The sequence below is a fragment of the Neophocaena asiaeorientalis genome, unplaced genomic scaffold (assembly GCF_003031525.2).
Source record: "Neophocaena asiaeorientalis asiaeorientalis breed wild unplaced genomic scaffold, Neophocaena_asiaeorientalis_V1.1 scaffold433, whole genome shotgun sequence".
In the NCBI taxonomy this organism is placed as follows: domain Eukaryota; kingdom Metazoa; phylum Chordata; class Mammalia; order Artiodactyla; family Phocoenidae; genus Neophocaena; species Neophocaena asiaeorientalis.
Window position 1 is genome coordinate 77,709 of NW_020175040.1, and position 22,242 is coordinate 99,950.

Here is a 22,242-nt window from a genome sequence, read left to right on the forward strand (position 1 = left end):
TCAACAAAGAGGATCAGCCTCTTTCACAGACAGACCATCAGAGCTGGAGGGGAAACTGAGGCTGGAAGGAGCTGATGGAGGGTGGGGATGCTCCCGACACCCCCAACCCAGTGGAGCACAGTGGGTGCCAGAGGCGGAAAGTAAAGGTCTTATTCCAAACCTGAGTGGACCAGATTCATATCTAACTCCGTCAGGTTGGTGAATGTTGGTGTGGCAGCAGCGGCGACTTCCAGGGCTACAAGATGGTGCCTAATAGCAGCTACTGCTTGGCTAGAAGAAAAACTCAGCATTAAAATCCATCCCAGGGGTGCGGGGTGGGCTCCAGGGATGGCTGACATTCCTCAACTGTGGTCTTCCTACACGTGCAGACCACCTCCCAGGCAGCCCCACATAGCCTCCATGACCCCTAACCTTTCACTGTGATCCACTTATGCCTCCATGGTGCCTGCCAAGAGCACAGCGTGGGGGATCTGGCACGGCCTGCCACTCACGCAGCGCTGCAAGACGAGGCCGACCCAGCCACTGGAAACTCCCCAGAGGCGCGCCCTGAACTCTGCTCCCACCGGCTTAGCCAAGCTTGTTTCTGGCAGACCTCACTGCCTGCCATGTCGCCCTTAGCTCGAGAACTATCAGTGGAACCATCCCAGCTGCTTGGAGACTAATCATCTCAATTTCCCCACCTGGAATCCAAGGCTCACTCTACGTGTCTGGCCCTGTCCGCAGGCCCTGCCGCCTTATTTCTCCTCTTGTCCTGCATGAATCCTGGGCCCTCCTCATTCTCCCCAGCATTATCCCCTTCCACCCTGTGCTTCGCTTGTGGGCTCCCTTATATTTAGGTGGATCCCACCCACCTTGAAGACCTGGCCCAAGTGTCGCCTCCTCCAGGAAGCCCTTCATGCCCACCCCACTCTTTCCCTCACCTCCTCTGGCCAGTGTCACTCTCCCACCCCCATCTCCCAGGTGCTGGGCTCTTGTTCAGAACTGTGCAACTTTGGACAAAGTTCAAAGTTCTTTTTGGGAAACGTCAGTTTTTCCTCCTGTAAAACGGGCCTCCTAATCTACAAAGCCATCCCTGGTTGAAGTCTCTGGGCTCTCGGGCAGAGCTAGTAGATGCCCAAGACCCTCACACAGGCCTCAACACCAGCATCACCTGGGGCTCTGGCTGAACATGCAGACGGCTCCCCCCAACACCCACCTCTCCTGACTGAATCTTCAAAGCTGTTAAATGAGCCCCCAAGCGACTCTCAGCATCAGGTGAGGCCAGGGACAGTGGTGTCAATGGACCGGGAGACTCTTGGTAAAATGCAAAAGAAAACCAACCAATGAAAAGGACTCTTGTTGGTGATGACAATGCGCCCGCGCACGTGAGTGTGTGTGTGTGTGTGTGTGTGTGTGAGCGCACGTGCGTGGTCTCCTCCGCCAGATTGTGAGTAGCCGGAGGCTGGGCCGGCTGGGTTTCACCTCTGCCAGCCCTGGTGGGCCCAGGGCCACCCCACACTTGATCTTCCCTGTTGCCGCTGCTCTTTGCAGCACCCCGGGGCACGGGCACTTTTGCCCCGTTCTATAGATAAGGAAACTGAGGCTCTGAGAGGAGACAGAACCTGGCCCAAGGTTACCCAGTGAGTGAGTGACAGCCAGGACTGAACCCAGGACAAGGCCAGCGCTCCTTTATATCCACTTACTAAAGTGAAAAGGGGGCTGAGAACTGAAGGTGAGGGCTGGCAGGTGCATTACCTGGGGCCTCTGGGGCAGGGAGCTGAGTGGGTATCTGTGATCCTGGAGGGACAGGCATCAGAGAGAGCCCCCTACCCTGGGAGTGGGACACACAAAGGAAGCCAGGACCTGGTTTTGAAGCCTGGTAAAGGGCAGAGTCCAGCTGAGCAGACCTCAGGCAGCTTCTCCAAGGACAGGGACGAGGTGCACGGCACACCGCCTGGGACTCAGGGACCTCTTGGTTGTCACCCTGGCAGTCACTGTTTTCTAAGGTGGAGGCAGCAGGTGGGGTCTTCCCAAAAGAAACCTCTGTCCTTTAAATGCCAGCCACCCAAGCACAAGGCCCTGGTGGGGTCAGCTCTGCCAGTGACAGCTGCTTGACCAAGGCAAGGCCTGCCCTCTCTGGGCTATGGCTTAGACCCTCCAACCAGGAGACCCCAAGCCTGGAGGTGCAGTGCCCTGTCCCTCCCCACACGTGTACACACAGCCCTCTCTCCCTCAGCGAAGGCAGCCTCCCCAGCAGAAGAAAAAGTACGCCATCAATAAACCCTGTGTGCCTCAGTTTCCTCAAACGTAGAATGGGGACAGCAATAGTGAATGGGGACCTGCCTCTTAGGGCTGCTGAGATTAAACGAGTGAGTATGTACAGACCACTTAGAACAGCACCTGGACAACGTGTGTGCTATCAGCATCAGGATGGTGAAGAAACTCACGCATGTTCTCCCTGAGACCAGCGGCAGCCTGGACTCACAGCCAAGGCCCCACCGGGCATCTCCTGTGTGCCAGGCCTACTGGGAACCTGACAGATACCCCACAGAGCCAGGACCAGGGTCAACCAGCTATGAGACTCGGGGCATCACCCTAACACCCCTGCCCCCTCTTATTCCAACTTCCTGTCCTCTTCCACAGTGGGTGGGACTGGTGGACCCTGGGGTCCCCTGGGTTGGTACTCCCTGAGGATCTGAGCTTGGATATAGAACCCTTCCTCACCTCCCTGGCCTAGTCTTGGGGTGGGATTAGAGAGCACTTCAGGCAGCTCCCCATACAAGGTGCTGGTACCCTTCGGGCCCCTGGGTGGTGGCACCTGCCAAGCAGGGGAGGTGGAAGTTACAGGGGCTGGACCTGAACTTGAGAGCAGACAAAGGCTTTGCTGCTGGGAAAGGGGGCTACAGAGTGGCCGTGACAACCCATGGCGTGAACTACAGACCAGCTAATCGAAGAGTGGCCAAGCAGCCTCCCTCCATCCCCCTGGTCACAGCCAGAGACCCTGGGCAGCAGTCAAGAAAACCTTCATGAGGGGAAGGTGGTCTCGCTGGTGTCCCCCAGGATGGCTGAAGCTGCAGAAATCAGATTCTGTGACCCCTCAACTCCTGGCAGCCTCGAAAGCCCAAGGATCCTAGCTGGAGGTCCCTGGGTATGTGAGACCCCTCTCCTGGCCATCACAGAGTGACAGATCAACCCAGGAGCCCAATGCCCAGAGTTTACAGATGAGGAAACTGAGGCCTGAAAGGGAAGGGGGCTTGCCAGGAGGCTCAGGGTGACCCTGCTTCCTGAGCTGTAAGTCACCGCCAAAAGCAGCCTCGACCTCCCAGGGTGGAAGGACCCCCGTGTGAGCTGATGCAGGCGGGCTGCTCCACATGGGGCGGGCACACAGACAGGTGATATCGCCATGTCCTGCGTGAGGACGAGCGTCTGTTCACACTGAGGCTGGTCTTGGGGAAGGGCCGAGCAGCAGGAAGGCGAGTCACAGCGAGGGCTGGGGTGGTTCTCAGAGCTTCTACTCCGAGCTGCCCAACACCAGGCGGGGCCAACTGGGATGAAACCTCCTCTAGCCCATGGTGCAGTGAGAGGCTAAGCCTGGAGGCTGCCAGGGCTCTTTCTTAGACACATGTGCCCCCACCTTCTGAAACTGCAGGCTTCCTATTTGGAGGGGAGGTTAAAATTGTCCTTCTTTCACAGCATCGGAGTGAGACCAGATGGTCACTTTTATAGAACTGCTGTGAAGGGGGTAAAATGACAGGTGTACGGCCCGAGAGTGGGCCACTCCGCTCCTCAACCCCAATATGATTTTTGAACATGTACTAGTTCATGAAATTCAGCGCCATCATCTGGCCTAATGTGCCCATTTTACAGGTGGGGAAACTGAGGCCCAGGTGCACGAGCTTCAGTCTCCAAGGTTTCAGCCCTGAGCTCTCCACAGCCAGTGCCCCTTCCCGCCAGCTGCTGCTGTTTGGATGCCTTGGACCAGATCGACTCCTTACTTATTTGAGGACCCTTTCCCAGGCTTAGGAAATCCAGAGCCCCAAGTTCCATGGAGGCCCCTGACCCCAAGGGAATGCCGTGTCTCTTCACCCAGCGACCTACTTGCAGTCAGCTCAGGGGCTGAGAGGCTCCATCATGCAAGGATTTGGGCTGAGGAGGTGGGTAAACAGAGGGTCCCACTGGTGGTCTGGGGTGGGTGACCTGGTAGAGCAGTTCCAGCCAGGGGAGCCATGGCCTGCTCCGAGCTGGATGCCTCTGAGGAAGATCTTCCTCCCACCAGGCCCCCAGCGGGACTACTGGGTCAGAAGTTGTAAGCACTGAAGGGCTCCCACATTTGTCTCCTGCTCCCACTTTGGGGCAGTCTCCCTGAACACCATCTCCTAGGCGACTGCAGCTGTTGGAGACCTCACAAGCTTGAATCATAGAAGACAGCCCAGGGTGGATCTCTAAGGGGACAGGGGCTCTGTGTGCAAACAGAGACACAGGTGGACAAGCAAATGTGACTTACCCCAGGCACTGGGAAATGGGATGCCATCGGAGGCCAGAGAGAGTACAGAAGATGCCCAGCACCTCGGCTCTAGGTCTCAGAATATTTGCTCATGAGGTCACAATGCCCCTTCCAACACAGCCCAGGTGCCCAGAGACCTCGTTCTCCAGAAAAATGCCACCAATTAGGAACATCCCTTAGCAGAACTAAAGCCAGAGAAAGGGTTCCTTGATCACAGAGCTTACTGTCACTACACACCATTGCCTGCAAGACCCTAGCCTGTCACAGCTTGGTGCATTTTTACAGGCCATTCCAGGCCCTGGAATGCACATCTCCACTCTTCTCCATCCTCAAATGCCACCTCCTCCAGGAAGACTTCCCTGACCATCCCCCCTCCGCCCATCTCCCAGCGGAACGAGGTGCTCATTCCTCAGCTGTAATCCTCGTGTCTTCTTCCTCCCCTGGTCTGGGGGCTCTAGTGCAAGGGTCCCGGCTTCCTCCCAGGCGGCAGTGAATCAGGAGCCTGGTCTACCACTGTCATAGCAACCCTTTGTTCTAATTCCAGCTGTTCTTACATCCTGGAAACAATAATAATTGTGGCTGACATTATGTACCTGGCACTGCGTTGGCCACTTGATATGATTCTAGCTAATAGTAACTTTTTAAAAATATGCTAAATATTTTTATTTCCTTAAATCACTTTTCACTGATTATGGCTGTTCACTTTTTTCCTATAACCAGTCCAAAGGTAATGAGATTTTATAGCATTTTCGGAGAGTCTGATAGGAGAAAAAGCACACTTGAAATGCCTTAAATGTATGGAAAAATCCTCCAGCTGCACAGTCAGTTCCAGAGAGGAATACCAGCTCCCTAGGCTGAGCACCCAAGTGTGCCTGGGGCACCACCTGGCACCTGGGTTCCCTATTTTACCCAGTCCTTTCCAACCACCCTATGAGATGACGGATTCTACCCATCTGTGGCTCAGAGAGATCAATCGACTTAACCAGGGTTGCACAGCCAGGAAGAGGCAAGACTCGAGGGTCCTGGGTCTTCGACCACAGGGCTCTGGGGCATCTCCTGGCTATGACCTTGGATACCAGGAGGTCCCCCTCTTCACCTGACACAGGAGGAAACTGAGGCCAGCAGGAGGTAGGGGTGTCATTTGGCAAATTCACCAGCTAGGATTAGAATCTCCCGAGTGGGGCCACATCACACATATCTTCATGGACTAGGACCCAGCGGCCTCAACCACAGAACAGCAGCAACGAAAAGAATCCACCTCACTGAGGCTGTGTGCTCTACAGGACCTTCCCATTTAATTCTGTACACCTGCTGGGATGGCTAAATACTGGCCCCTTAGGCCAGCAAGAGCTTTTAACCCTTTAAATTCAGCCTGCCCAGAGCTAATGTCCAGGGATGCGGCTAATCTCAGTGAACTGATGAAAGGAAGGGAGGGGTGTGGGGTCTGATAGCCTGCACCGCTTTTAGAAATGGTGTACCTGCCTGTCTGCACCCTCTCAGCCCCAGAAGCATCCCCCCACCCCTACCTCCTCTGACCTTTCTCACCCTGACCCCCCTCAAAGTGTCCCATCCACTGCAGCCTGGGACTTAATCAGCTAATTCACCCTGTGCAGAGCCTGGGCCATCTGAAAAAGTCTCCTTTTACTCCTTGGGGGCAAGGATACCTGAGATCTAGGCCACAACTATAAATAGTCGAGAAATCCGTTGTCCTTTTTAACTGACTCATCTCTTTATTTGGTCAGTCCGTTACGGCTGACCCCCAGATGGCTGAGTTGTACAAAATTCCCTCTCCCGCATAATGTCAGTGGAGAGGAAAGACCCTCCTCGCCTCTCCAGCTTTGTTCTCTGAATTCCCCAAGAGTGAGCCTCCCGCTCCCAACCCCGCCAGTGAGACTCTGTTCCCCAAATACCCTTTGCCTGGTTCCGCTTTTGCCTGTTCTGCGTCACCATCAGAGATTTTAGTTGGAACCTTAACTCTGCCACTTGTCAGCGGCAAATAGTAACCTCAGGCGTGTCTCTTCCCCTTGGGGCCTCAGTTGCACCATCTGTAAAATGGGCCACCTCACATTACACAAGGGAAGGTACAAGGAAGGGCCTCAATACAAGCCTGGCTTTGCTCTCAGGAGAAACAGTTTGCCCCTGAACCAGAGAGATCAGCCACCTTGCATTTCATGTGGTTAAATCAACAAACACGGACTCCACCCGTTGTTAGCATCATCCAGCTAAGTGCTGGGAGAGGCAGAAGCAAACACCCAGGGCTGATCTGTCAAGCAGGGAAAATACCAAATAAACAGTTTCTCCATCCGGCGTTCTGTGTCAAACCAGCAGCCAAGTCCGCTGGCACCGCCATCCCCTCCCAAGGCACTTCGTGTGCTCCCCAAACCACGTGAATCAGCAAAACTAGGTTAGACATCTCATTAGAGTGGGTTTCCTCTTGGGACCTCTGGCCACGCCTGTGATTCTCCTACAAGTGGGTCTCGATGGTAAAGGCTGGGCTTGTTTGTTTTTCTTCCTGAGCAGAAGCCAGTTGTCAGAACAACTAAACAGTTACTACCTTTAAGGGACACCTGGAAGCATTAAATAAGGACTCTGATACCAGGCTGGTTCCCCAAAGTGAATCAAGACCAAGCACTCAGCAGGGCACTGGGGGTCACCAGGCTACACCAACACCCATCCGGCTCCTCCTCCCAGCCCAGAACACAGCCCCCCAGCCCCCCAGGCTCCTTCGGCCCCGGGGTCCTTGCTCCACTCTTTCACGCTCTGCCAGCCCTTCCACAGACTGCTTCCTCACCAGTAATGCCCTTCCCCTTTTGTGCCCAGCTGGCATGCTTTGTCATTCAAGGCCTCTGGGAAAGTTCTTTGAACTTTGGGTGCCCAAGCATCTTCAAGAGACCCCGCCAATGGACGCCCGATTTGCAGGCCAGGCAGTTCCCAGGCTGGACAGAGCGAGGCTCATCTCTGGGTCCCCAGGGCCCAGCGGGGGCCTGAGCCACAGGACAAGTCCATAACTCCCTGATGACTGAATGAGCAGACTTTCAATTCTCGGTTTTCAGATGCTTACAGGTTTTCCCCAAACTTCCCCTGACATCAAATGTTCTTGCCTGGGCCTTTCCCCCACTCAGCAGAGCTGGAAAGGGTTTGAAAACATGCGAATTTCTCAATGGACTGGAAAGGCCCAAGGGAAGTCAAAGGTCTGGCCCCATGACCTTAAGTTGGGGGCTGTTGTATCTACACAAGGTGATGGACGTTAACAGAACCTATTGTGGTAATCGTTTTCACAATATATGCAAATCAAGCCATCACGCTGTACTTCTGAAATTCAGACAGTGATGTATGTCGTTTATTCTCAATAAAACTGGAAAAGAAATCACCAAAATTTAACGTAATTTACACTTTCACACAGTCTCACCTACTAGACTGTAAAATTCTAAAAAATTGACAATATCTTGCTTATATTTGTATCACCAGCACCTGTCATAATATTTATGAATATGAAATAAAATTAATTTAATAAAGTTAGGGGGGACCCTTTTCCCCAGAAGCACTTCAGGCCAGGTGCCCAGCCGTGGCGCTCTCAGGCCTGGCCACATGGGGATCAGCTAGCCCAGGGGTCCGAGGTGTCAGGAATCACTGCCCAGAAGCACAGCCACCTGCCACCTTCCAAGCTTTTCTAGTTTTGTCTCTTTTAGGGCGAGAGACTTCACTCAATGTCTGGTCTGTTTAGTGTGACTAACCCTTCCCTGAAAGCACTTTATTACAGCTATTATTCATAAGCCACATATATAAGAAATCAACTCATCAACTTTTCAATACACCAAGCTGCTTTCTCCTACGTGCGCCAGTTCACCCGCTGGGCATCTTGATCTCGGTCCTCATTTAACAGATGGGGCAACTGAGGCCCAGGCAGCGGATGGGACTCACCTGAGGTCACACAGCCAGGAAGCAGCAGAGGAGAGGTGCCCAACGTCAAGGTGCTGTGTGACCTTGGGCAGGTCGCTGCACCTCTCAGGTGCACCTGCATTTTATCTGGCAACCTCATCCGGAAGGTGTTGATGTGTTATCACCCCGCCACCCCCTATCTAGCAAAAATATGAGACCCAGAACATAAGAGGAATCAAATACTCTGGGTGCCTAGTCCGAAAACCTCCACCTAAATATGAATTAAGTAACTTAGGATTTGAGGGTCACCCTATCCCGTAGTCGTGTCCCTTTCTTTCTTCCCACCCAGAAGAAGCCTCTTGCCTGGTGGCTGCACAGAACTTTCACAGTCCTCTCAGCTCCTCCTTTTTTCCAAAGCAGGTGTCTGCTACCAAGGGGGTCGTGTACCACCCACATGCCACCTTCTCCTATCCCGCGCCCCCAACAGACATTGCTAATCGATCATGGCATCCTTCCCACCGATCATCAGGACTCAGCCTTAGATTCCTCATCAGAACCCCGTCTCTCTGGACCTCAGGAACTTAACAGACAAGAGAATGCGCTCACATGAGGGAGATGGTCAGGGGCAGGCAGGATGCCCAGAAAAGACTAGGGTGGCAGCAAGACAAGCAGAAGCTCCCGGCACTGGACCCCCAAAACAGAAAGAAGAGCCACGTCCCCCTCACTGTGGCAGGAGGGAGGGAGGCGGGGAGGCGTGGGCCCTCGTGGACCCACAGAGCAGGAGGAGCTCGGGGAGGAGAGGAGTGAGGAGGGGGACTCGGGGATGAGGAGGGTGGGAATGAGGGGCAGGAGGGCAGGCCAATCCCAAACTCCCTCTGGGGGAGGAGCAGTGAGGGGATGCCAGGGGTCCCCGTGTAACGCCCCACGGAGGGTGTGCCAGCAGCAGCCAGGCTGTGGTGGGGGCGGCCTCTTTCCTAAGCCTGCAGACCCCGGGGGGGCACATGCACTTTCGCCCCTTTTACAGGGAACACCCAGCTCAGAAAGGGAGACTCCTTACGCTAGGGCACCTGACTCTGAAATGGCAGAGCTGACATTCGTAGCCAAAGCTCGGCACTGCCACGCCAGCAGCCAGCCCAGGGAGATGATTCCAGACCCTTGTTTTACATGTGGGGAAGCCCTAGGGCCCAGAGAAGGGAAGTGACTTGTCCAAGGTCCCCCAGCAAATGGGTAAATAATGGAGGTGCTAGAGGGAACTGCCCCAGGGAGCCAGGCCCTCCGAGGCCAGAGGCCAACTGCAGCCCCAGGGGTTGGGAGGTGCCTGCTTTGCTTTAGGAGCCCAGGTTTCTGGACTTGCTGTCTGGTGGCTGAGCACAGGCTAACAGTTAGCAGTATCCTTCAGAAACCCCTCAGGCTTCACCACTGTGGGAAGCTCTTCTTTTTGAAAGGCCCTGTCAGTTTCAAAAACTGGGTGGGGGGGGGACTGTGATATTGTGATTTATGATAAAAAAGATAAAGTTGGTCTTCATCCGCGTTTCCAGCACAGACTTCCTAAAACCCTTGGAATTTCCTAAGTGGCGAGAGGGATCAAGGTGTCTTTTGTTATGTTAATGAGGCGACTTAGGAGGGAGCTAAGGAAGGAGACTGGTTGCCAGGAGAACCCACCAGTGATTAGAGGGCTGGAACTTTCAGTCCCACTACCCCCCAGCCCTGCGGAGGGGAGAGGGGCTGGAGGTTGAACGGATCACGCCTAGGTAATGAAGCCTCCGTAAAATCCCAAAAGGACAGGGTTTGGGGAGGTTCCAGTTGGTGAACACGTGGAGATTCAGGGACAAGGGCGCCTGAAGAGGGCATGAAAGCTCCTCGCTTTCCCCACACCTGGCCCTGTGTGTCTCTGCCATCTGGTTCCTGAGTTATATCGTTCTGTCATAAACCGGTGATCTAGTAAGTAAAATGTTTCTCTGAGTTGTGTGAGCTGCTCTAGCAAATTAATCCAACCCGAGGAGGGGGTCGTGGGACCCTCCGATTCACAGCCATTCGGGCTAAAGTCGGGGGTGGGGGCAGTCTTGTGGGACTGAGCCCTTCGCCTGGGGAACCTGAGACTACCTCCACACCAACAGCGTCAGTATCGTCAATACTGACTTAAGTCGTAGGATGCCCAGCTGGTGCTGGAGGATTGCTTGGTGGTGTGGGGAAAGAACCACACACATTAAAATAATAATCTCTCTCCTTGAAGAAATCCCTGTGTGACACCCGTTGGGGTAAGAGCCAAGACAGGAAGATACAGCCAAGGAATCTTCTCTCCACCTGAGGCCCAAGCTTTCCCGCCACAGGTTAGGCCAGAAGACGCGGCTCCTGCTTGGCCTGCTGGTCCAGAGGCCCCGTCTCCCAGCACCTTTGACTTCAAGACTAAGAAGCCAAAGACGTGGCTCACCCCAGGTCCCGACCTGAAACACGGCTGACCTCAAGCTGGCCACTGCCTTCTTGAGCCTCACATCTCTCACCTGTTACGTGGCGACAGTAATAACTACGCCATACGATAATGCAAGTACGAAAGATGGGAGACCTTTTTGAGAACTGCAAAGAGCTGCGTACGCTATTATTGTCCATATGTTCAGCCTACCCTGCCAGAGGTGTCAAAAGTATTAACAGTAACAGCAGCAATAGGAAGACCAATTACAGTGACAAGTACCACTTGCAGTAATTGCTATGGGCTAGTCACGGTACTGAGAAGGTTCATAGTTTTTCTTCCCTGATCCTCGCCACAACCACAGAAGGGAGATTCTACATCATGTTTATTTTGACAGAAGACCCTGGGGCCCAGAGAGGTTAAGTGACATGCCCTGGGTCACACAGCAAGGTAGAGGCCAAAAGACATTTACACCCAGACTCATGGTGAGATTAGGTCTTAAACACACCTCTCCTCTCTCTAAAGGGTGTATTTATCAGCCTCGGAGGAGGCCTAGGATTCATAGCATTTTATATTTCCTGAGTTTTTTTGTTCTTCCCCAAAAAGGAAGGCTGGCAGACTGGGAGCAGCTCCTCTAGGATGGATTGTTTTAAATTTTCTGCCCCCTAAGACCCTGAAAGCACGTTCACCAGGAACGTGCCACCTCTCTCTCTCAAGGACTGAGGGCTGTCAATGATGACATCAGAGCAATTTCTGGAGGGTCAATAATTTGGCAACAAGTGCGAGCATCTTAAAAATGCGCACTCCCTTCATGCTAGCGATTCCAGTTTCCTGACCAGACCAATGTGTAATTTACCGCACACGGTTTTGCAAGATGAGAAAGTTCTGGAGATGGACTGCCCAACAATGTGAATACACTTAACACCACTACACTGTAGACTTAAAAATGGTTAGGACAGCAAATTTTATGTTATGTGTATTTTACCGTAATTAAAAATAGAAAAAAAAAACCTACAGCAGAGTGGTTTTCAAAAAAGAGAAACTATACACAGCCAATCTCTCCTCACTAGGGGATTACTTAAATAAATGATGGTTTATCCAAACAAATCAAAACAAACTAGAACAGGGGGTCAGCAAACTGTGGCCCCTGGGCTAGGTTCAGCACTGTTTTTGTAAATAAAGTTTTATTGGCCCATAGCTCCATCCATCATTTGCCTATTGTCTTGGACTGGGTTCTAGCTGCAATAGCAGAGCTGAGAGCCCATGACCCACAAGCCCAAAATACATACTATCCAACCCTTTAAGAAGTTTGCCAAACCTGGACTTGGAAGACCCAAGACCCCAAAACGCTATCAGAAGTAGGTTGGAGGGTGTGCTGGGAGAAATTGGCTCCTAAAGAGCCATGCTACGAGTTCAATTTGGAAAGGAAAATTTTAAATAAGGTATATTAATTACCCAAACGTGTCTAAATGTACCATTAGGTGCTTATCTCTGGATGGTAGGAATAGAGATGAATTTTATTTTCTTGTTTTGACTTTTCTGTGCTCTCCAAATTTTCTGTATGAAAAACATATTACTTCTCAACACCAGAAGAAATCATTAAGTGACTGAATGGCGGTGTTAACTAATGCTACGATGACACTCATACCGCAATAGCAATGGACCAAATCAACACACCGTACACCTTAAATGTACATCAACGTTGTATGCCAACCCTATCTCAATTTTTGAAAAATTGTATGACTTTTATAATCAGGGTAAACAAACAATAAATACCATTTTCTCACTGTCTTGGCCCTTCTAGGCAGCGAATGCTTTGGTGGATGGTCAGAGGTCGTACTGACACCCCCTCCCTTGCCAGAGTTTACAAGCTGCGGAGGGAGGGCGGTGAGGTTGGGGGAGGCACAGGTGGAGAAGGCCCCACTGGAATTCTCACGACGAGCTCAGAGAGGTTCCCCCTCCCTAAAATTCCTGGGCACCCAAGAGGGTGGATCTGATTTTCAGGTGGGGGGGAGTTGCTCAGGGGATCCCAACGTGGGAGATGAGATAAGAAATGCTACTGGGGGGACTTCCCTGGTGGCACAGTGGTTAAGAATGCGCCTGCCAGTGCAGGGGATACGGGTTCGATCCCTGGTCTGGGAAGATCCCACATGCCGCGGAGCAACTAAGCCCGTGCGCCACAAAAACTGAGCCCTCACGCCACAACTACTGAGCCCGCATGCCACAACTGAGCCCACGCGCTACAATTACTGAGCCCGCGCGCCACAACTACTGAAGCCTGTGCGCCTACAGCCCGTGCTCCGCAGCAAGAGAAGCCACTGCAATGAGAAGCCCACACACTGCAACAAAGAGTAGCCCCCGCTCGCCACAATTAGAAAAAGCCCGCGCGCAGCAATGAAGACCCAATGCAGCCAAAAATAAATAAATAAAATAAATAAATTTATAAAAAAATAAACAAATAAAAGAAATGCTATTGGGTGCGGGGCACTGACTTTGTTAGGCCCCTTGCGCGCTTCTAAACCCCACTGTGATGACTGATCGTTACCCCTGATCCCATACTCACTTTCTGCTCCTCCCGGGGCTGTTACTGTTCCATTTCACAGGTGGGGAAGAGGAGGCTCCGAGAGGCTCTGACTGCCCTCTTAAGGTTGTACAGCTGGCCAGGGATGGAGCCAGGATTTGAACCCGGGCTGTCTGACTCTCCAGCTCCAAGGACTTTCTACCACCCGGGTTGCCCCCAGCTCAGGAATACTATTTTTGGCGGGCTCATTAATACCCCAGGGTCTGCTGAACACCCAACGGACATGCACACATCTGTCATCTCTTTGACCCTGCGGGGGCTCCAGAGCGATCACCATCCCCTTTCGCAGGTGGGAACTGAAGGCCGCACACCCAGCAGGGCCCAGACTTCAGAGATGACAACTGTTCTCTAAAGACACCTCCTTCCAAATCCCACTGCCTGCCATGTCAGGCGGCAGTGAGCACTTCTGGCAAGACTAAACCAAAAGGGCTGCTTGGAGGAGGCGTCAGACAGGCCTCTCAGCCTCAGCGGCCTCTCTCGGAAAATGGGCTCCCACCAAATATGGACGGATCAGCAAGCCTCAGGGAGAGGAACCGTGGCCGGCCTCTGTTTATTGCCTCTAAAGGCCAAGCCCCTTGCACAAGATTCTCTTTATCTGGAAGCAGAACTCACATTCCAGCTTCACAGCGGCAGGCACCTGGCTTCCTGGCTGCCCTGGGCTACTCATTAACCAGTGAGAGGCCTCAGGAAGGGGCTGGACCAGAGTCTGCTCCAGCCTGGGGGAGGGGGAGGGGGAGGGGAGGGCCATGCTGGATGGTGTTGGCACCAGGGTCAGATCAACCAGGTTCAAATCCTGTGTGACCTGGGGGTGAGGGCGCGGGCAGTTCACCACCTCTGAGCCTCAGTATCCCCATCTGTACAATGGGGACCATCATTGTTCAGTGCCCACCTGACAGGGCTACTGTGAGGACTGCAGGCGACTAAGGCGCTAGCACTGCCTGAGGCAGAGCAAGCGCTCAATCAATGGTGGAACCACAGCGCCCATCACAGGACAGGTGCAGGATAAAACCTGCTGCTATCATTAAACGCTCGGCAGCATGGTGAACGTTGTTAAAGAGTTCCGTAAATGTTCGCGATTATTCCTCTTGCTATTTACCACAGTGGTGACTCTGGAGGCTGACCCGGAGCGGGGCATCTCCTGACCACCAGGGATATGCCAGCCTGATTCTCCGCATCTGATGTCACAGCATGAAGAGCAGGTCTTGGGTGGTGCCGGAGGCCTGCGGCTGCCGGTGACAGAGACCCAGGGCTGGGAGCTTGATGACTGGGGTGGAATCGGGTCCACCACCGGCAGCAAGAGGCCAAGGGTCTTCAGGCTTTTCTCCCAGTCCTGGCTTCCTAGGGGACCCCAATCAACCAAACCCGGCCCCGGACCTGTGGGAGCTTGATCCCGAGAAGTTTCTGCCCAGGACGCCAGGTTTTTCAAATTCCAGAGCAGGGTGTACTAGTGGGTCGTGCAATCTATTGACTTAGAGGGTCAGGGCTATCGTTTTTATAAAAGAGAACAGAACAGAACAGAGAGCCCTGCAGACGGTGAGGCTACGAGTTTTATTTCGTGAAACTTTCGTTTCAGTTTCACGCGTGTGTTAAGTACACGCGGCATCCTGCTGTAAAGTACACTTCTTACTGAATGTCACGAGTCAAAGACTTCTTTGAAAGCCCCTACAGTGAGGATGTTTAAATCAAGGTGTGGAAGGCAGCTGCAGAAAAGTGACTGAGTCAGGTTCCTGCCCCATTAAACCCCTTTTAAAAACGCTACTGTGATCCTGAACTGGGGTGGAGGTGCGGGAGGTTCTATAAATACTAGACAATCAGCAAAACGTCATTAAGTTCTTAGATTAGATAACAGAATTGTGTCAATGTTAAATGTTCCAGGGCTGATCATTGTGTACTTATATAAGAGAATGAATGGCCTTGCTCTTACAAAATGCATGCTGAAGGATTAGAGGTAAAGGGGCAGCGTGCCTGAAACTCCCCAGTGATCCAGGATATCAATGTGACTTTTTATAGCATATATTAAAGCAAGGAAGCAAAGGAGGCAAATGTTAACAATAGGAAAATCTAAGTGAAGGACTTAGAGGAGTTCATTGTAACATTCGTGCAACTTTCTTGAAGGTTTTCAATTTTTTAAAAATAAAACGTTCAATAAAGAGATAGTTGGGACAGCAGCCCGATTCCTAGAGCATCCTGTCTGCTGGGAGCCAAGCAGCTCACCCTTTCATACGCTTCTGACCCCGAACCTTAGAATCAACTCCACGAAGGCCTCCTCACCGCCTGGTGCAGAGCCAGGCTGGGGTCCAGGCCAGGACTCCGAAATCAGTGCTCAGCCCATTTGCAGGGCTACCTCCCTGCCACCGATGTGCCCAGGTGGCCAAGCCGGGCCGTGGACCCGCCACCCAGAGGTGACCTGTGGACAAGGTCCTGGGGCCTCGGGGCTTCTGTCTCTTCCTCTGGGATCCTGAGCGCCCACCGTGGGTCACTGCCACCCGTGGCGAGACACCGAGACCATGGGGAGGTCAAATGCCACTTACGTTTTGGAGGCTCCTCACAAAGCGCTGTCCCTCTGGACCTATTGCAAGGAAAGAAGGCAGAGAAAGAAAGAAGAGATCTGGTCAGGGTGTGATGTACTCAGGACCCAGACTCTATTCCGTGTGACCACCCAGCACACACAACTGGGAGGGGCCCCGTCCACACCCAGTGGGGCTGGGGCGGGGGAAAGCCAGGCGTCCGGGTGCTCCTGCACACGCTCGCACATGCATGCACACACACACCACGTGTTCACACACAGGCACACGCTCACACACCTCTCGCCAGCATCCCTGAAATCGTCAGTGGCAAGAACCAGAGCTGGGAGGGGTGGGTGGCCCAGCCTGCACTCAGGAGGGGAAAGGCTCTTCTTGCTGGCTCAGAACAGGTAAGCAGCTCCCCAGCCCTAACCCAAAAGTCTGCGCTCCCCCAAGCCCCCCACGAGCTCAGCCACTTGCCCAGGTCTGTGAGTGACCGCGCCCTGTGAGCACAGGGGATGCGCCGAAGCCAGATGGAGAACCTGATACTCATCACCTGGTTAGAGGTTGAGCATCACTGCGCCAAGGAAGCCTGCTGAACTGTGCAGAGCCAAGCAGTCCCCAAGTGTGACTGACCCCTGAAGCTTTTTTTTTTTTTTTTTTAAATAGACCACCTCTGTTCTTTTGGACTTGGTTGGGAAACAACGCAAGTGGGGGCAGATCACCTCTGCCTCATTCCACCGGCAGAGCTGTGCTGGAAGGCTCTCCTGGTTTCCTGGGATAAAAAATGCAGAAAACCAGGAAATGCTTCCTTATCAAGGAAGATCTTACACTTCAGTGAACAAGTTAAACAGATTAGCAGGGAAGGAAGGGGGTTGTGGTGGAAGAGCAGAGAGGCCTCCAGGGCTGCTCACTTCTTTCCTCTTTGTACCTGCAGCCCTGCCCTTGGAGCCTCTTCCCCAGACTCAGAACTGGGGTCCAGCAGTCTAACAGAGCCCCCTGTCCCCCAAATTAGACAACCTCATTGCCGTGTTTGGGCTTCCACGTTCACCAGGCTCACACGGGCACCCACTGTGTCTGAGGCACTGCGTGTAGGAATGCTGAGTCAATTATTTATTGAGCATCTACTATATGCCAGGTACCGTTCTAGGCACTGGAACCCGGCAGTGAACAAAACAGCTGAGGCTGCCACTCTCCTGGAGCCTGGAATCACATGGCAGGGGCTGACACGGATGCCATTGAGGCTTCATTCTCTGGGTGGAGGCACGGCTCTGTGAAGTCTGGGTGGATTAGTAATGTCTGCAGCAGGTGTGGGTGGTGGAAGTGGCAATGTGTTCCTGGTTATCCAGGACCATACCAAGGGAAGAAGGACAAAGGGGAAATGAAGGTAGCATGTTCAATGCACAATTACAGGCACAATGTTAAAGGAACCAGAGGAACGAGAGTATAATTTTATCTGAGGTGAGACATTAGCAGTTGCATGAGTCCAACTCAGAGGAGAATAAAAATGGCACCAAGTCCCTGTATCTCTAGCTACTGTGCTGGCACCTGGACCCTTTTTTCTGGGGACAGCCTGCATCTATTCCTCCTGGAGACCCCCACATGCCACTCTCAGCCCATGGGGTTCTGGGTGGGCTGAGACCACCTCCTATTTCCAGGGTTGGGTGTATGAGCCAGGCTGAGCCAATCAGAGGGCTGTCATGATTGGCACCAGGACAGGCACATGACCAAGACTGGACACTGAGAGTGATAACAGGGACTTGGGCTGAAAATATTGGGAAAAAAGAAAGCTCTTTCTAGGCTGGGATGGCTTTGCTGGGGGTGCGGGTGGGCAACACCCTGTGCAGCTGAGGGCACCCCAAGGAGAAAGGGACATGGAGCCAGAAAGGGAGAGAAAGAAACTGAGCCCCAGTGACATCTCTCAGCATCTGGATCCAGCCATACCTGAAGTACGACTCTGGGCTTTTCTGTTAAAGGAGTCAGTAAATGTTTGAACTAATTATTGCCACTTGCAACCCTAAGAACCCAGACCCAAGTCTGCCTCGAATTTGCGGTGTAAGTTTATGCATGTCTCTTTATCTCTCTGACACTCAGGCCATCAGAAAAGGGAGGCACAGATGAAATGACACCTGCGGTCCTCCTGCAGCCCTGGCACTCTAGCCAATTGCAAAGGTTAGGATTGATCTTCCCTTACCCCTGGGCATTTGGCTGGAGATGGAGAAATCAGCCCTTCTCAAAGTTAAGCCTGGAGGGTTTGTTAAAACACAGAGGACTGGGTACTACCCCAGGGTCTGAGCCAGCAGGGCTGGGGTAGGGACCGAGATACTGCATTCTAACAAACTCCCAGTGATGCTGAGACTGCTCATCCAGTGACCACATTCTGAGGACCCAGACTCTAAATCTATTCTACTCTTCCCAGTTGCTTGGGGCAGGTGTCTAGTGTAAAAATGAAGGCCCAGCCAGGCAGACCACAGCCCCTCGGTCCCCATAGCAGACCGCCAATTAAGGGAAAGTGCCCATGTGATTCCAAGGATGAGCCAGCCTTTAAACAACTAAAGCACAGGTCCCAGCTTCCGCCTGTCCCATTGCTGACCCTTCCAGCCAGCCCTGCATCCTGGGAGTTATCTAAATAATGGGGAGGCAGTAAGTGTGACTTGGTGCCTCTGGGCTCCAGGCAGGCCCCACACCGGGTCGGTCGTACAGGAGCTGTGAGCATCCCCCAGCTGCTCCCCCAACCAGGCCGCACGCCAGCACCAAATCCCGCAGCGGGCCTGGTCCTGACACACTGCCTTGGGCCACCCTGCTGTCAGCGCGGCCTGGCTGGACCCTGGCTCTCCTTGATTTACATCCGACTTGGCTGCCTTGAAAAGCCTCCTGTGGCTTTTGGACCACGGACACCATTCAGCAGAAAAGGGCTTCCCCACCAGCAGCCTTTCCAAGGTGGCACTGGCCCAGAGAGCTTGGCCTGGCTCAACCGCCTCCCAGCTGTGTGACCTCGGGCGAGTTACCTGCTCTCTCTGGGGCCTCAGCTTTTCACATGCAAAATAGGAACGATGGTTACCTTTTGTGATGGTTAGGAAGATGATGCTTATAAGGCACAGGGCCTGGCTTACAAAGTGTGGCAAAAGCTATGATTAACCTCCTTTACTCAATGTGTGCCCTACCCGCACAGACCGTCATCATCGCAGCACCTGAGAGCTGGTTAGAAATGCAGAATCTCAGCCCCACCTTAGCCCTCCTGCCGGGGAAGGGGCATTTTAACAAGATCGCGAGTGAGGCCTACATCTTCCAAGTCTGAGGAGTGCTGGTATACATTATAATTACTACTGTCATTCTTGCAACATCCCAGGGCAGAGCCAAGATGCACCCACAACCCCTAGGCCTGGGGGAATGGCAGGCAGGGGTCAAAGGTTATGAAATGTTGAGAGAGGGAAGAAAAATTCTCCAGCTTCCCCGGCCTCCCAACTAACGACAAGCCCCCGGATGGCTCAGGAGAGGGGAGGGGACACAGGGCTTAGCGAGTAGCTGAGGACCATCGGACTTAACTCACGGCTCGGCCACGGCAACAAAATACACCGAAAAAATTACGGATCTCAGATGTGCGGGTTTTGGCAGAGACCGGCTGCCTGGTCTGCTCTCCAGAAGGCCGAACGCTTTACATTCAAGGAGGCAAATCACCCTCTCCGCCTGCAGCGCCACCCGGAACTCCCAGGAGAGGTTGGCAGAGGGGGCTGCCCTGGGAGGTGCGTGCTGCAGCCAGGCCACCCCCCCAGCCCCCCACAGAGCAGTGCGCAGGTAGGGGTGGCTGGATTTCTCCTGCTCCAGCCCTGAAATGCCCCTTGAAAGCACTACGGGTCCCCTGAAAGGGGTAGGAATCCCTCTTCCCTACGCTGCACCATCAGTCCTGCTGAAGGAACACAGCAGGAAGGCTCCCACCGGCCCAGGATCCACAGGCAGCATGTCCCTGCCTCAAGGCAGCTGGGTCCCAAGCAACGGAGGGCCGTTCAGAGAAACCAAATGGCCAGAGGCAGATGCAAAAACAAAAAAAACAAAAAAAACCCCACATTGAAAAAACACTGGCTCGATTTTATAAAACTCTGAGTGGACAACACAAACCATACAGGAGGCCTGGAGCTGCCCGTGGGGGACGATTTTGCAGCGACTAGTACTGTTGTCTCAGGCCTGGGATGCACCCCTTTGCAAACAGCCCACACCTTGCATTGGTGAGAAGTAGAAGCAGAAACGGATTCTGCTCAGTCCCGGCAACAGAGGCTGGCAGGTTGGGTCTTTTTTTTTTTTTTTTTTAAAGGTCTATTCTGATCTATACTCTTCCACCAATGATGGAATAAAAACCCACTTTCTGGGACTTCCCTGGTGGCGCAGTCCTTAAGACTCCACGCTCCCAATGCAGGGGACACGGGTTCCATCCCTGGTCCAGGAACTAGATCCCACGTGCATGCCACAGCTAAGAGTTCACCTGTTGCAGCTAAGGAGCCCACGTGCCACAACTAAGGAGCATGCCTGCCGCAACTAAGACCCAGCACAACCAAATAAATAAATATTTTAAAAAGAAACCCCACTTTCCTCTCCAAGGAAGTGTTTTCCACTAAAATCCTGTTGCTACAGCTCTGCTCAGAGCATCTCTGATCTCCAGTCCCCAAATCGGGTACCCGCTTTCAGAGCGAGGGCTAAAACATCCTGAAAACCAATGGGACTACAGTCAAATCCCACACGACCATCACCCATGTAGTGACATGTGCTCCCCAACAGAGAGAAACAAGGGTCTCTCCCCCCTTCACTCAGCAGGTATTTCCCTCAAACATGAAGCTTCCTTACAGGTTAGGACAGAGCAGGGAAAGGACTTTCCTAGGTCACACAGCAAGTCAGTGGCCAAGGACATCCAAATCCTGGTGTCACAGTGTTCCTGTAGCAATTCACTTAACTCTTGTGGTCAGCTCCCTGAGGGCATGAGTTGGTCCATCCTGTTCACCCGCCACATCCCCAGGGACTACGACAGGGTCTAGAAAAAACATTTGTTGGAAGGATAGATAGTGATGGGTGGATATAATTTCCAAGCTTGGACCCACTCAGATGTTCAAATCATAGGCTCTCATTTCAGGAAAGAGGGAATCAGACGGCCTCTATTTCTGTGCTGGGCACCTACTGTGCGCCAGGCCCCGTGCTGGCTGGCTGCTGGGGCAACTGTCACTCCCCTGATGTGCCTCTGGTCAGGTGGCTGGAAAAAAGGTAAGACCACACAGGTCTGGGTTCCAGCCAGAGAAAAGGTCCACAGGGCTCAGAGCAGGGCGAGGTTAAGTCCACTTTGACTCAGAGGATCTCTGCTGGGTGCTTACGATGTGTCACGCACCATTAAGGGGTTCCAGGAAGCCTTCATGAAGCAGGTAGCCTCAAGCTGGCCCTCGAAGAGTGGGAATTAGGAGGGGAAGGGAGGAAGAGGCTTTCGGGCTGAGGTCTGGGCAGGGCTGAGAGCCTGAGGCTCGGACTAAGGGCAGAAGCCAGCCAGATCACAGGGAACAGAGAGAAGTGGTGGCAGATGACAATGAACATTGGCCAGGAGCCAGATCATGAAGGGCGCTGAATGCCAGGCTAAGGAGTTTGGACTTGATTTCACAAAGCACTAGGGAGCTACAGAAGGCTTGGGAGCAGGAGAGTGACATGCTGAGAGCTGGCCCCCGACGCTACAGAGCCCAGGAGGCATGGAGACTGGTGAGGAGGTTGCTGTCTTGAGCTGTGGTGGCATCCACCCAGAGAGGAGACACCAGGTGCCATCTGGTGATAGAATGAATGTGCTTAAAATCATGGCCGGAGTCCGCCGTCGGGGCTGACTGTCTCCAGGTGCCAAATGGCCATGGGGCAAAAGGGCAGAGCCTTCAGGCCCGCCCCCTTCTGAAGCCCCTCCCCCAGGAAGCATGACTCTGCTGAAACCCAAGGCCAACCACGCCCCTCCGCCGCCACCAGGTGACAGCAACCTGGCTGTGTTAAGGGTTTTCTGCAGGAAAGTGGATGGTAGAATTCCCTCATCGTGTGCAAAGCAGAGCGGTGGGAAGGAAAAAACTCTCCGAATGTCCACAATAGGGACCCCGCAGAGATGTGGTCCCAGCCTCCGCTCAGTGGAGGAGGGCGGGGGCAAAGCTGGGGGCCGGTGTCTGTCCAGTGAGGACCCAAGGTAAGCGGAACCAGAAGGCAGCTGCCCCGCCCTCCAGCAGGGACACTCGCCGGCCCTCTCACAACTGCCTCCGTTCCGTCCCACACAGTGGCCAGAGCTGCCCACCAGAGCCAGGCTCCCCGCTCCTCCCCGAGCAGGTGGTCCCGCTGCCCAGGAAGCCCTGTTCCAGATGCTGCAGGTGTCTCCTGCACAGCCAAGCCC

At 53.4% G+C, this 22,242-nt stretch overlaps 1 protein-coding gene across 1 annotated transcript in view; it reads right to left on the bottom strand.

Moving 5' to 3' along the window:
• The window catches only part of SLC6A6 (solute carrier family 6 member 6), an 80,371-nt gene that overhangs the window by 51,997 nt on the left and 6,132 nt on the right, over positions 1–22,242 (bottom strand). Inside the window, exon 2 of the mRNA XM_024763389.1 lies at positions 15,882–15,919. The gene's annotated coding sequence lies outside the window, so the exon portion shown is untranslated. The remainder of the gene's footprint in view (positions 1–15,881; positions 15,920–22,242) is intronic.